Here is a 12,526-nt window from a genome sequence, read left to right on the forward strand (position 1 = left end):
CTCTACTCTTAGAAAGCACATATATGCAGCATGATTTCTGATACAGTGTGATAAGTGTTAGAGTTAAAGTATGTATGATGTGCCACAGGTAGTGGTGGGAAAGCTACCCTGGAGGGCTTATGAGGTGGCAGGCACTCTGAAGATGGTTTTAGCTTGGGTGGGAACAGAACATGGAGTCAAGATTTGAGGAAGCTGGACATTTGAACTGGATAAGTTGATTACTGAATTAGAGTGTGGTGGGAGAGATGGCATTACTATTTTGAATATGTTACAGCCACTGAAGAGTATGTGTCTATGCATCTTGTGTGTGTATGTATATGTGTTCAGACAGGTGGTGAGAAAGTGAAGGGGAAGTTCTGAGAATTAGGGTAGGAACATCTTACATAAGGCCTTGACTACTTCAAGATATAAATGTCCAGAATATTAACTGTATGGAAAGAGAAAGGAAATGACAAATAGGAGTGAAGAAAAAAAATCATGCCACCCCCAACAACAGAGTGGCTATAGTTGATAGTAAAGTATTAAATGTATTAAAATACTTAAGTAACTTCAAATATTTCACCATAAAAATACATAAGGAAGGTGATATGTTACTTTGATTAAATGATGGAACATTGTAGAATACATCAAAATATCACATTGTACCCTATACACATACACGATTATGATTTCTGAAAAATATTCAATATAAATGGTGAAAAATAACATTAGAATATTCTTTTGAAGAAATGTAAACATAAGCCTCCTATGGGTGTCTATGTGATATGTTTATGGAAAGTGGCTTTGTGTAATATATCCTTGCAGTTGCACTATCCCTATTGTTGCTTAAGTTGAAAACACTGTCGGTATCCCCAAATCACAAATTTCTTCCTAATGGTCAAATCCACCAGTTCTTAACATTGTCACTACACAATATTCATTTCTTTGGGAAAATACCTCTCCTTTCTTAGCCATCTTCTCTTCAAAATGCAAGTAACTCCATGAGAACACATTAAGCCCTTCATCTTTTAATGTGAATGAGTTTTAGTTTTTCTTTTTAAATTTATTTTTATTTGCGAGAGAGAGAGGGAGCTAGCAAGAGAGCTCCCATCCTCTGGTTCACTCTCCAAATGCCTGCTACAGCCTGGGCAAGGCTGAAGCTGGGAGCTGGGAGCTGGGAGCTGGGAGCTGGGAACTCATTCTAGGTTTTCTGTGTGTATGGAAAGAAGTCAATTACTTAAGCCATCACTACTGCCACCTAGAATCTGTATTAGGAGAATGCTGGAGTCAGGAGCAGAGCCAGGTATTGAACCAGGCACTACAACATGGGATGCTGGTGTCTTAACCACTAGACCAAATACCCAACTCTGGTTCTCCTTTCCCTTGAGGGGTACAGAGAATAGCATGAGAGGTGAGAACCCTGGAGGGCAGAATACAAAGAGTTGTCTCTGTCATAGTATTAGAAGTGGAGGGATAACAACTCAAATATATGTAACAGACTATAGTATTTCCAATTTGTTGATCACCTATAATGTTCCAGGAACTGTGCTAAGCATAGTTATCTCTTATAAACCACACAACATCAGACCTGGTGCTTGCCAGGGTTACTCTTCCAGGTTGCTGTTGTTTCTATATTTTTAATAAGACAGAGAGAATGCCTACCCACTGGCTTATTCCCCAAATGCTTGCAATGACAGAGGCTGAACAAGGCTGAAGGTGGGACCCCGGAAATCAATATAGGTCTCCCAAGTGGGTGGCAGGAACCCAACTACCTGAGCCACCACCTGCTACCTCCCAGGGTGCACATGAACGGGAAACTGGTGTGGAAATCCTAGCCAGAGACATCAGACAAGAAAAAAAAAAAAGGATACAAATCAGAAAGGAAGAAGTCAAACTATATCTATTTGCAGGTAACATGATCCTATACATAGGGGATCCAAAATACTTCACTAAGAGACTACTGGAATTCATAGAAGAGTTTGGAAAGGTAGCAGGATACAAAATCAACAAAGAAAAATCAACAGCCTTTGTATATGCAGACAATGCCACAGCTGAGACAGAGCTTCGAAGCTCAATCCCATTCACAATAGCTACCAAAAAATTCAAATATCTTGGCATAAATGTAACCAAGGATGTCAAAGATCTCTATGATGAAATTTACAAAACATTAAAGAAAAAACTAGAGGAAGACAAAAAATGGAAAAATCTTCCATGTTCATGGATTGGAAGAATCAATATCATCAAAATGCCCATTCGTCCAAAATCAATTTACAGATTCAATGCAATACCAATCAAAATATCAAAGACATTCTTCTCAGATATAGAAAATTATGTTGAAATTCATATGGAAACACAGCGGACCCCTGAATAGCTAAAAGCAATCTTATACAACAAAATCAAGCTGGAGGCATCACAATACCAGATTTCAAGACATACTACAGGGAAGTTGTAATCAAAACAGCCTGATACTGGTACAAAAACAGATGGATAGACCAATGGAGCAGAATAGAAATACCTGCAATCAATCCAAGCATCTATAACCAATTTATCTTTGACAAAGGTGCTAAAATCAACCCTGGAGCAAGGACAGTCTATTCAACAAATATTGCTGGGAAAACTGGATTACCACATGCAGAAGCAAAAGCAAGACCTTTACCTGACACCTTTCACCAAAATCCACTCAATTTGTATCAAAGACCTAAATCTACAACCTGACATCATCAAATTATTAGAGAGCATTGGGGAAACCCTACAAGATATTGGCACAGGCAAAGAGTTCTTGCAAAAGACACCAGAGGCACAGGTAGTTAAAGCCAAAATTAACAAATGGGATTACATCAAATTGAGAAGCTTTTGTATGGAAAAAGAAACAGGAAAATGAAGAGGGAACTGACAGAATGGGCAAAATTATTTGCAAACTATGCAACTGATAAAGGATTAATAACCAGAATCTACAAAGAGATAAAGAACTCTACAACAAAAGAAACAGCCCAATTAAGAGATGGGCAAAGGACTTAAACAGATATTTTTCAAAAGAGGAAATCCAAATGGCCAACAGACACACGAAAAAATGTGCAGGATAACTAGCCATCAGAGAAATGCAGATCAAAGCCACAATGAGGTTTCACCTCACCCCAGTTAGAATGGCTTTCAAATAGAAATCAGTAAACAACAAATGCTGGTGAGGATGTGGGGAAAAAGGTACCCTAATCCACTGTTGGTGAGAATGTAAACTGGTAAAGCCACTATGGAAGACAGTGTGGAGATACCTCAGAGGTCTGAACGTAAACCTAACATCTGACCCAGCCATCCCACTCATAGGAATCTACCCAAGAGAAATGAAATCAGCGTATGAAAGAGCTATCTGTACCTCCATGTTTATTACAGCTCAATTCACAATAGCAAAGACATGAAATTCACACAAATTCCTTTTAACTGAAGACTGAATAAAGAAATTATGGGATATGTACACCATGGAATAGTACACAGCAGTAAAAAAAATGAAGTCCAGTCATTTGCAACAAAATGGGTGAAACTGGAAAACATCATAGTTAGTGAAATAGCCAGTCCCAAAAAGACAAATTCATTATGTTCTCCCTGATATGTGATAACTAATAGAGCACCTAAAAGACAACATGTAGAAATGAAATTGACACTTTGAAAAGCAATGATTATGAACAACCCTTTTCTTGAATGTCAAGGAACATCTTCTTATTCTATATCTTTGTTTATCTTTTCCTTTATAATATTTTCCTTATCTTTTTCTCTTTCCTATGATTCATTGAACACTATACTTACCCTAGAGTTAATCATAAATGTATAAAATTATTTGAAAAATAGATCTTAGTAAAGAATAAGAGTGAAAACAGGCAAGGGAGGAGGAATAAGGTGGGAATGAGTGTGGGATCGTGGGCACAGTGGGAATAATCACCAAGATCATAAAGTTGAAATTGTGAAATGTATGAAGTATGCAACCACAAAGCGGTATAGTCCTATATACATTCACACAGACTTACTTCTGAGGATACAATCTTACAAATAGCCAACTAGCCAACTAGCCATAAGACCACCAAATCCCTTAGAGTAAAGTGATACAAGACTCAAGGAAGTAGCAGAAGGTAAAGAAGAAGAAAATATGTTATTAGAAGAAACAGGACTTGGTGACTACTTAGATATTAAGTATATTTAAGAGAGAAAAATTAGAAATAACTCCCAGATTTCTGTCTTTGACAAATGGATGAATGGTAGTAGGTAACAAGAAAAAATACATATTAAAAGTATATTATTTGGGGAAAAGTTGGAAAACATTATATTCAATATACAACAGGTAGACTTGTCTGATAAGCAATTGCATATAAGTTCTGTAGATCAGGTGAAATTTTGATATGAAAAATAAATACATAGAAGCCATCTATTCATTGTGATAGATGAAGCCATGTTGGTACATGAGATAATTCAAAGAAAGCAGATAGACCAAGGGAAATGAAATCAGCAAATAAAATAATTTTCTGCACTTCCATGTTTATCATAGCTCAATTCACAATAGCAAAGACATGGAATCAACCCAAATGTCCATCAACTGAAGATTGGATGAAGAAATTATGGGATATGTACACCATGGAATATTGCACAGCAGAAAAAAAAAAAAGACCGGTCATTTGCAACAAAACAGATGAAACTGGAAATCATCATACTTAGTGAAATAAGCCAGTCTCAAAGGGGCAAATTCTATATGTTCCCCCGACCCATGATAACTAACAGAGCACCTAAAAGGTGACATACAGAAATGAAATTGACACTACAAGAAGCAAAGATTTTGAACAGCCCTTCTCCTGACTGTTGAGGAACAACAGCTTTTTATTCTATATTTTTGGTTTTCTTTTCCTTTATAATATTTCCTTATCTTTATATCTTTCATATGAACCATTGAACTATTTACTTAACAGAGTTAATCATATATGTATAAAGTTAATTGAAAATAGATCTTAGTAAAGAAAAAGAGTGAGAATAAGAAAGGGAAGAGGAAGGGGGGTAGGAGGGCAGGTAAGGTGGGAAGAATTACCAAGTTCCTAAAGCTGTAATTTTGAAATGTATGAAGTTTGTAACTTCAAAGCAGTATAGTCCTACATACTTTCCTATGAATGAACTCACTTCTAAGGGGTCCTAAGGTAAACAACTTGCCTTAGGACCCCAAAATCCCTTAAGCTGACTGATTAAAATAGCCTAATTGTTAAAAAAAATGGATAGGATTAAGTGATAAAGGGGCCATATAGATAGGATAAAGTGATAAAATGATCATATTAATAGGACTAAGTTTGGGGAAACAAGAATAGCAGAATTAAAAAAGGAGGGAAGGTTCCAACATGGAAAGCAGTCCATACAGCAGACCCATAGAATGACAATCACTTTATGTATTACTCTGACCTCAGAATCAGCCCTTAAGGCACTCTGGTCTAGCCGGAAATCCCATGGGAAGCATTTCAGGCATGGAAAGCCAAGACACTCCAGCAAAAAATTTCTTACATAAAGGAACACTGTGGGTAGAACCCAGTGGAAAGAAGGGGCCACCAAAGGATGTATTGTTTTCTGAAGAGAGAAGAGAACTCCCACTTTGCTTATGGCCTTGTTGAGCTAGTGGATCCAAAAGGTTTCCATAGCTGAGGCAGATCATGTCAAGAGCCTTGGGTTATCACTGATGTCATAATAAGAGTGTTATCTTTTCAATAAACAACAAGAGTCACTGTACACTAACTTCCTATGCAGGACCTCTATCCCCAGAGAGCTGTACCATGAAACTTAGTAAAACTTGTTCTCAAGAATCATTTTTTGTGTATTAAATGAAGGATATTATTATGTCTCTTAAGTTATATCTAAGATCTCACAAAAGATGTATCATCCTTGGGTTCTTCTTCAAAGACAATTAAGTTTCTAAAAGGAAAGAAGGGGGAGGAAGGAAGGAAAAAGAAGAAGGGAGGCAAAAAGCCGAAACACCTTCGAGAAGCAATAACAAAGAAAGCCCTTGTTTAGATTGTTGAGGAACAGTTTTCTTAATTTTTATTCCATTTTTTCTTCTTTTTTGTTTTTGTTTCCTTTTATTTTTTGGACCAAACAGGAGAGCAGGGAGGAAGGTGGGAAGTGGGTTGGAAGACCAGGGCAATGGGAAGAATTACCATGTTCCTAATGTTGTATTTACAAGAGGCATAGAAATAAAAAAAAAAAAAGAGGAAGGAGAAGAAAAGCACTGCAGGCATGAAGACCAACAGAGGCACGAGGATTGCTACTGGCAGGGGCATGTGTAGAATCACTGAGACGATCATCCTGAATGGTGTACATTTGGAGGAGTGGGGAAGCAAATTATTTAAGAGTCCTGACTGCCAAGGTGGGGAGTCTGGACTTGATTAGAGAGAAAGGAGAGCTGCCATATGCTTTTGTTAAGAGGAATAAAGTGATAAAATAAGGTGAATGAAGTGATAAAATGTTTATCTTACTTTGGTTAGACAACTGTTAAATAGCCTGTGTATTACTTAAATTCTAGATTTATTTGATTTGAAATATATTGGCACTAAAAGAGGTATTTTATTTCTTTTTTTTTTGACAGGCAGAGTGGACAGTGAGAGAGAGAGACAGAGAGAAAGGTCTTCCTTTGCCGTTGGTTCACCCTCCAACGGCCGCCACGGCAGGCGCGCTGCAGCCGGCACACCACGCTGATCCGATGGCAGGAGCCAGGTACTTATCCTAGTCTCCCATGGGGTGCAGGACCCAAGTACTTGGGCCATTCTCCACTGCACTCCCGGGCCACAGCAGAGAGCTGGCCTGGAAGAGGGGCAACCGGGACAGAATCCGGTGCCCCGACTGGGACTAGAACCCGGTGTGCCAGCGCCACAAGGCAGAGGATTAGACTATTGAACATCGGCGCCAGCCCAGTATGTTCTTTTTTTAAAGATTTATTTTATTTATTTGAAAGTCAGAGTTACAGAGAGAGGTAGAGACAAAGAGAGTGGTATTACATCCACTGGTTTACTCTCCAGATGGCCGCAGCAGCTGGAGCTGCGCCGATCTGAAGCCCGGAGCCAGGGGTTTCTTCTGGGTCTCCCACGTGGGTGCAGGGGCCCAAGGACTGGGACCATCTTCTACTGCTTTCGCAGGCCATAGCAGAGAGCTGGATCAGAAGAGCAGCAGCCAGGACTAGAACCAGCACCAATATGGGATGCCGGTGCTTCAGGCCAGGGCTTTAACCCGCTGCTCCACAGTACCGGCCCATGAGAGGTATTTTCACCATTTTCCCTCTGAAGCTCTCTTTCTTTCACTCTTTCTCTCTTTCTTTATTTCTTGTCACACACACACACATACACACACACAGAGCACTCTTCCTTTGGATATTCACTCCCCTCATGCCCTCAAATACATCTCTGGATGGGCCAGGCAGAAGGCAGGAACTTCATCAGTGTCTCCCATGTGAGAGGCACGAAGGGAGATTCATACTTGAAGCATTTCCTGCTGCCTCCTAGGGGGCATATTAACAGAAAGCTGGAATCAGGAGGTGAGTAGGGACTAAAATCCATGCACTTCAATGTGGGGTGCAGGCATACCAAGCAGTGTCTGAACTGCCATGGAAAATGTTCTCCTCCCTACTTCAGACCTCTCTGTGACATAGGATAGGTACCTTAGCATGACAATATTTGGGTAGGTAAGTGTCATAGCCCAGATCAGCCAATAAACTTCACAGTGATGCTGGGTAAGCACTTAACCTCTCTGGGATACATTTTAATGCTCTCAAACAAGGGTCAGCCCTGCTGTGTAGTAGGCTAAGCCTCTTCCTGCTATGCCATCATCCCATATTAGCACCGGTTTGTGTTCCAGTCACTCCTCTTCTGACACAGCTCTCTGCTATGGCCTGAGAAAGCAGTGGAAGATGGCCCAAATGCTTGGGTCCCTGAACCTGTGTGGGATACCCAGAAGAAGATCCTGGCTCCTGGCTTCGATGGGCCCAGCTCTGGCTGTTGCTGCCATTTTGGGGAGTGAACCAGCAGATGGAAGACCTCTCTCGCTGTCTCTCTCTGTTTCTCTACCTCAAATAAATAAATAAATTTTTAAATGCTCTCAAACTCATCTATCTTGCCTTTGGGCTCTAGTCCTGACCTAAAATGCTGCTAAAATAAAAAAAAAAAGCCTATGATTAAAATTGCCTAGTACCGTTATAAGGAAGCTAATTTATTACTCTCAGTTTAAAATCTCATTGGAAGATATTACAATCAGGTGCCAGCACTGTGGCATAGTGGGTAAAGCTGCCACCTGCAGTGATGGCATCCCATATGGGCACCAGTTCAAGTCCTGACTGCTCCATTTCTGATCCAACTCTCTGCTATGGCCTGGGAAATAGTAGAAGATGTCACAAGTCCCTAGGCCCCTGCACCCGTGTGGGAAGACCCGAAGGAAGCTGCTGGCCCCTGGCTTTGGATCAGCACATCTCTGGCTGTTGCGGCCAATTGGGGAGTGAACCAATGGATGAAAGATCTCTCTCTCTCTACTTCTTCTTCTCTCTCTGTGTAACTCTGACTTTCAAATAAATAAATAAATCTTAAAAAAACAATATTATAATCAATGTGACAGGGACAAACATACTAATAGCAAAATGAGCAGAGATACAAAAAAAGCAATTCACAGAAAAAGAAGTACAAGTGGCCAATCATATGGTAAATTGAAAACCACAATGATAATCAAACAGTGCAAATTAAAGCAAAAATGGAAAGGCATTTTTTTCTAATAAGTTGGTAAAAAGTTTAAATATAGATTAATAGAGAGTATGATAAGAATTCATATCAACAGGCCTTCTCCTATATGCCAAATCTAGTGTGCATATTAATGTAAACTTTTTGAAAGTCAGCCTAGCTACACACTTTCAAAGGCCTTCAAAATATGCACATTCTTTAGCCTAGTGTTTTTGCTTCCAGAAATTGATCCTCAGGAAATTATCAGAGATTTAGCCATAGAGAGATTAATCACATAATTACTTATAATAGCAAATATCTGCAATTTGTATCTCCAGCAATCAAATGATGATTAAATTTTACCCCAGCATGTCCATAATGGAATGCTATAAACTCATTAAAAATGTTGCAGGCTGGCGCCAAGGCTCAATAGGCTAATCCTCTGCCTTGCAGCGCCAGCACACCGGGTTCTAGTCCCAGTCAGGGCGCCGGATTCTGTCCCAGTTGCCCCTCTTCCAGGCCAGCTCTCTGCTGTGGCCCGGGAGTGCAGTGGAGGATGGCCCAAGTGCTTGGGCCCTGCACCCCATGGGAGACCAGGAGAAGCACCTGGCTCCTGCCTTTGGATCAGCGCAGCGTGCCAGCCACGGCGGCCATTGGAGGGTGAACCGACGGTAAAGGAAGACCTTTCTCTCTGTCTCTCTCTCTCACTGTCCACTCTGCCTGTCAAAAAAAAAAAGTTGCAGAAGGGTGGGCATTTGTCATAGTAGTTAAGATGCTGCTTTGGGATGCCTGCGTTTTATACCATAATGGTTAGGTTTGAGTCCCAGCACCACTCCCAAATCTATTACCTATTAGCAGGTGATGGCTCAGGTGGTTGGGTCCTTGCCACCCATGAAGGAGACCTGAACTGAGTTCCCAGATCTTAACTCAGCCTGGCCCAACATTGAATACAAAATGACACAATGACATGGAATGATGGAAATTATATCATTAAATGAGAAATTATATTCTGCCTTTTTTTCTATTTTTTGACAGGCAGAGTTAGATAAAGGGAGAGATAGAGAGAGAGAGAGAGAGAGGTCTTCCTTTTTTTTTCCATTGGTTCAACCCCCCAAATGGCCGCTATAGCTGGCGTGCTGCACCGATCTGAAGCCAGGAGCCAGGTTCTTCCTCCTGGTCTCCCACGCCGGTGCAGGGCCCAAGCACTTGGGCCATCCTCCACTGCCTTCCCGGGGCTACAGCAGAGAGCTGGACTGTAAGAGGAGCAACTGGGACAGAATGCGGCACCCCAACCGGGACTAGAACCCGGGGTACCGATGCCACAGGTGGAAGATTAGCCAAGTGAGCCATGGTGCCGACCTGCCTTTTTGTTAAAAAGTTCTAATTATGTACATGTGTGCAGATGAACAAATATACATTATATATGCATACCTACACGGATTCATATATATGTATATAAAGAGACGAGAAGATCAAAAAGCACATAGATCACATTAGTATCCCTTATCCCTCGCAGGAGTAGGATTGCAAGTGTTTCTTATTAGCTTCTTTATTTTCTAGTCTGTATCCTACCTTTTACATAATAAACATTACCATTATATTTTTAGAAGGCAATTTAAAAATTATATTAGATACCTATTACATATTTATAAAAAGCAGCTTGCTTTTGAAAAGGTATTAGTTTTTTAGAAGAGTTTCTGTTTCAGGCAGAGATGATATAACTCGCTGTTTTTATCAAAGGCAGGCCATTTCCTAGCAGCAGTGCAGGCTGGAGACAAGTGTTACTCAAATTGCCTTTCAAGGCAGTCGCCCTAGGAAGCAGTGGGTAAGGACAGGTGGGGCTGGGCCAGTGTGGTAAAGGCCAGAGGTGCCACAAAGGGGCCCACATATCCAGAGTGAACAGGCCAAAGGCAAGACCTCAGCATGTGAGTCTAGCAAAGTCAAGGTTTAATGAGACAGAATGAACAGAAGTATATGGGCGGGAACAGACCCTGAATTTATGGGAAGGACCAGGGTTGAGGCTTCACATCATACAGGAAGAAACAGCCAAAGAACAGAGACCATCAGAAAGAAGAGGGACAACCATTCAGGAAGTGGCACAAGAAGGTGTGAGTTTGAAGGGTTTCCATGCTAGGTTCTAGCAGCACACAGCAACAACCCCACCCCTGCGCCAGACCCCTGTGCCTCACAGCCTGCCACATAGACAGAAAAAGGCTGCCAGATATGCACTGCTGGTCTGAAGGATGCAGCGTTCAAAAGTCAGAGTTTTTTTATTTTTTTTTAGAAAACTTTTATTTAATAAATATAAATTTTGAAAGTATAACTTTTGTATTATAGCGGTTTTCCCCCCATAACCTCCCTCCCACCTGCAACCATCCCATCTCCCACTCCCTCTCCCATCCCATTCTTCATCGAGATTCATTTTCAATTATCTTTATATACAGAAGATCTATTCAGTATATACTAATTAAAGATTTCAACACATTGCACCCACACAGACACACAAAGTATAAAGTACTGTTTGAATACTAGTTTTACCATTAATTCACATAGTACAACACATTAAGGACAGAGATCCTACATGGGGAGTAAGTGTACAGTGACTCCTGTTGTTGATTTAACAATTGACACTCTTATTTATGACCCAGTAATCATACTTCCATAGCTGCCAAGGCTATGGAAGCCTCTTGAGTCCACAAACTCAGACCTTATTTAGACAAGGCCATAGTCAAAGTAGAAGTTCTCTCCTCCCTTCAGAGAAAGATAGCTCCTTCTTGATGGCCCATTCTTTCCACTAGGATCTCACTCACAGAGATCTATCATTTAGGTCCATTTAGGTCATTTTTTGCCACAGTGTCATGGCTTTCCATGCCTGAGAAACTCTTATGGGCTTTTTAGCTAGATCCAAATGCCTTAAGGGCTCATTCTGAGGCCAGAGTGCTGTTTAGGGCATTTTCCATTCTATGATTCTGCTGTGTATAAAGATAGGATTACGTGTCAAAGGGATCAGATAATGTAGTGTATGGGTGGGCACATATATATGAGAGATAACTGCTGCAAAGGAAAATGGATGGCACCATTCTTCCATTACCCACCTGTCCTAAATCAGCTAAGGTAACAACTAAAGGGACAGAGGAGAGAAGAAACAAGAGAAGAACAGCCAGGATGCTTAGGGTAGGGTGCAGAAGATTACAGATTTTCTCAAAGATTGTAGATCTGAGACTGTTGCTGCTATATGAAGGATCTTCAAAAAGTTCATGGGCAAGGTATATTATGGAAAAATTATGCATGGATTGAAAAATATATTTGTACAAAAATAAACTTATCCGTTAATTCCATTTTTCAAACAAAACTTTGTACTTTCCTTATGTATACCTTTTTGTTTTTCCCCTCGACTTTTGCCCTGTGGAAAATATCCCAATAACATGGGACATCTAGAGCTAGAATTATAATTCAGAATCAGTTAGCCCAACGCTCTTTGATTTATATAAGAGAAAATTCTGGTCCAGAGAACAAAATGAATATGCTTGGTATGAAATACTTTTCAAGCATTTTCAGCAAGAAATTGGGGTTGATACATTAAAGTTAATCCTTTGGATATATTATGTGTTATTAAATAATCAATACAAAAAACAATATTATAAATAGCTGTGTACTTACTGCTCAGAGCTAACTAATTTTAATACCCTACCAGCTATGCTCTAGTTCTATTTAATAAATCAAGCTTCATATATAGATTTGAAATTCTCTTTGTATGCTTTATCAACATTATTCCCTTTCCTGCCTGGCCCTATAAGAGACAATGTGGTGCAAGTGCTTGGCACACTGGTTACAACACT

Source organism: Oryctolagus cuniculus, chromosome X (genome assembly GCF_051225735.1).
Source record: "Oryctolagus cuniculus isolate XC-2025 breed Fujian yellow rabbit chromosome X, ASM5122573v1, whole genome shotgun sequence".
NCBI classification, from domain to species: domain Eukaryota; kingdom Metazoa; phylum Chordata; class Mammalia; order Lagomorpha; family Leporidae; genus Oryctolagus; species Oryctolagus cuniculus.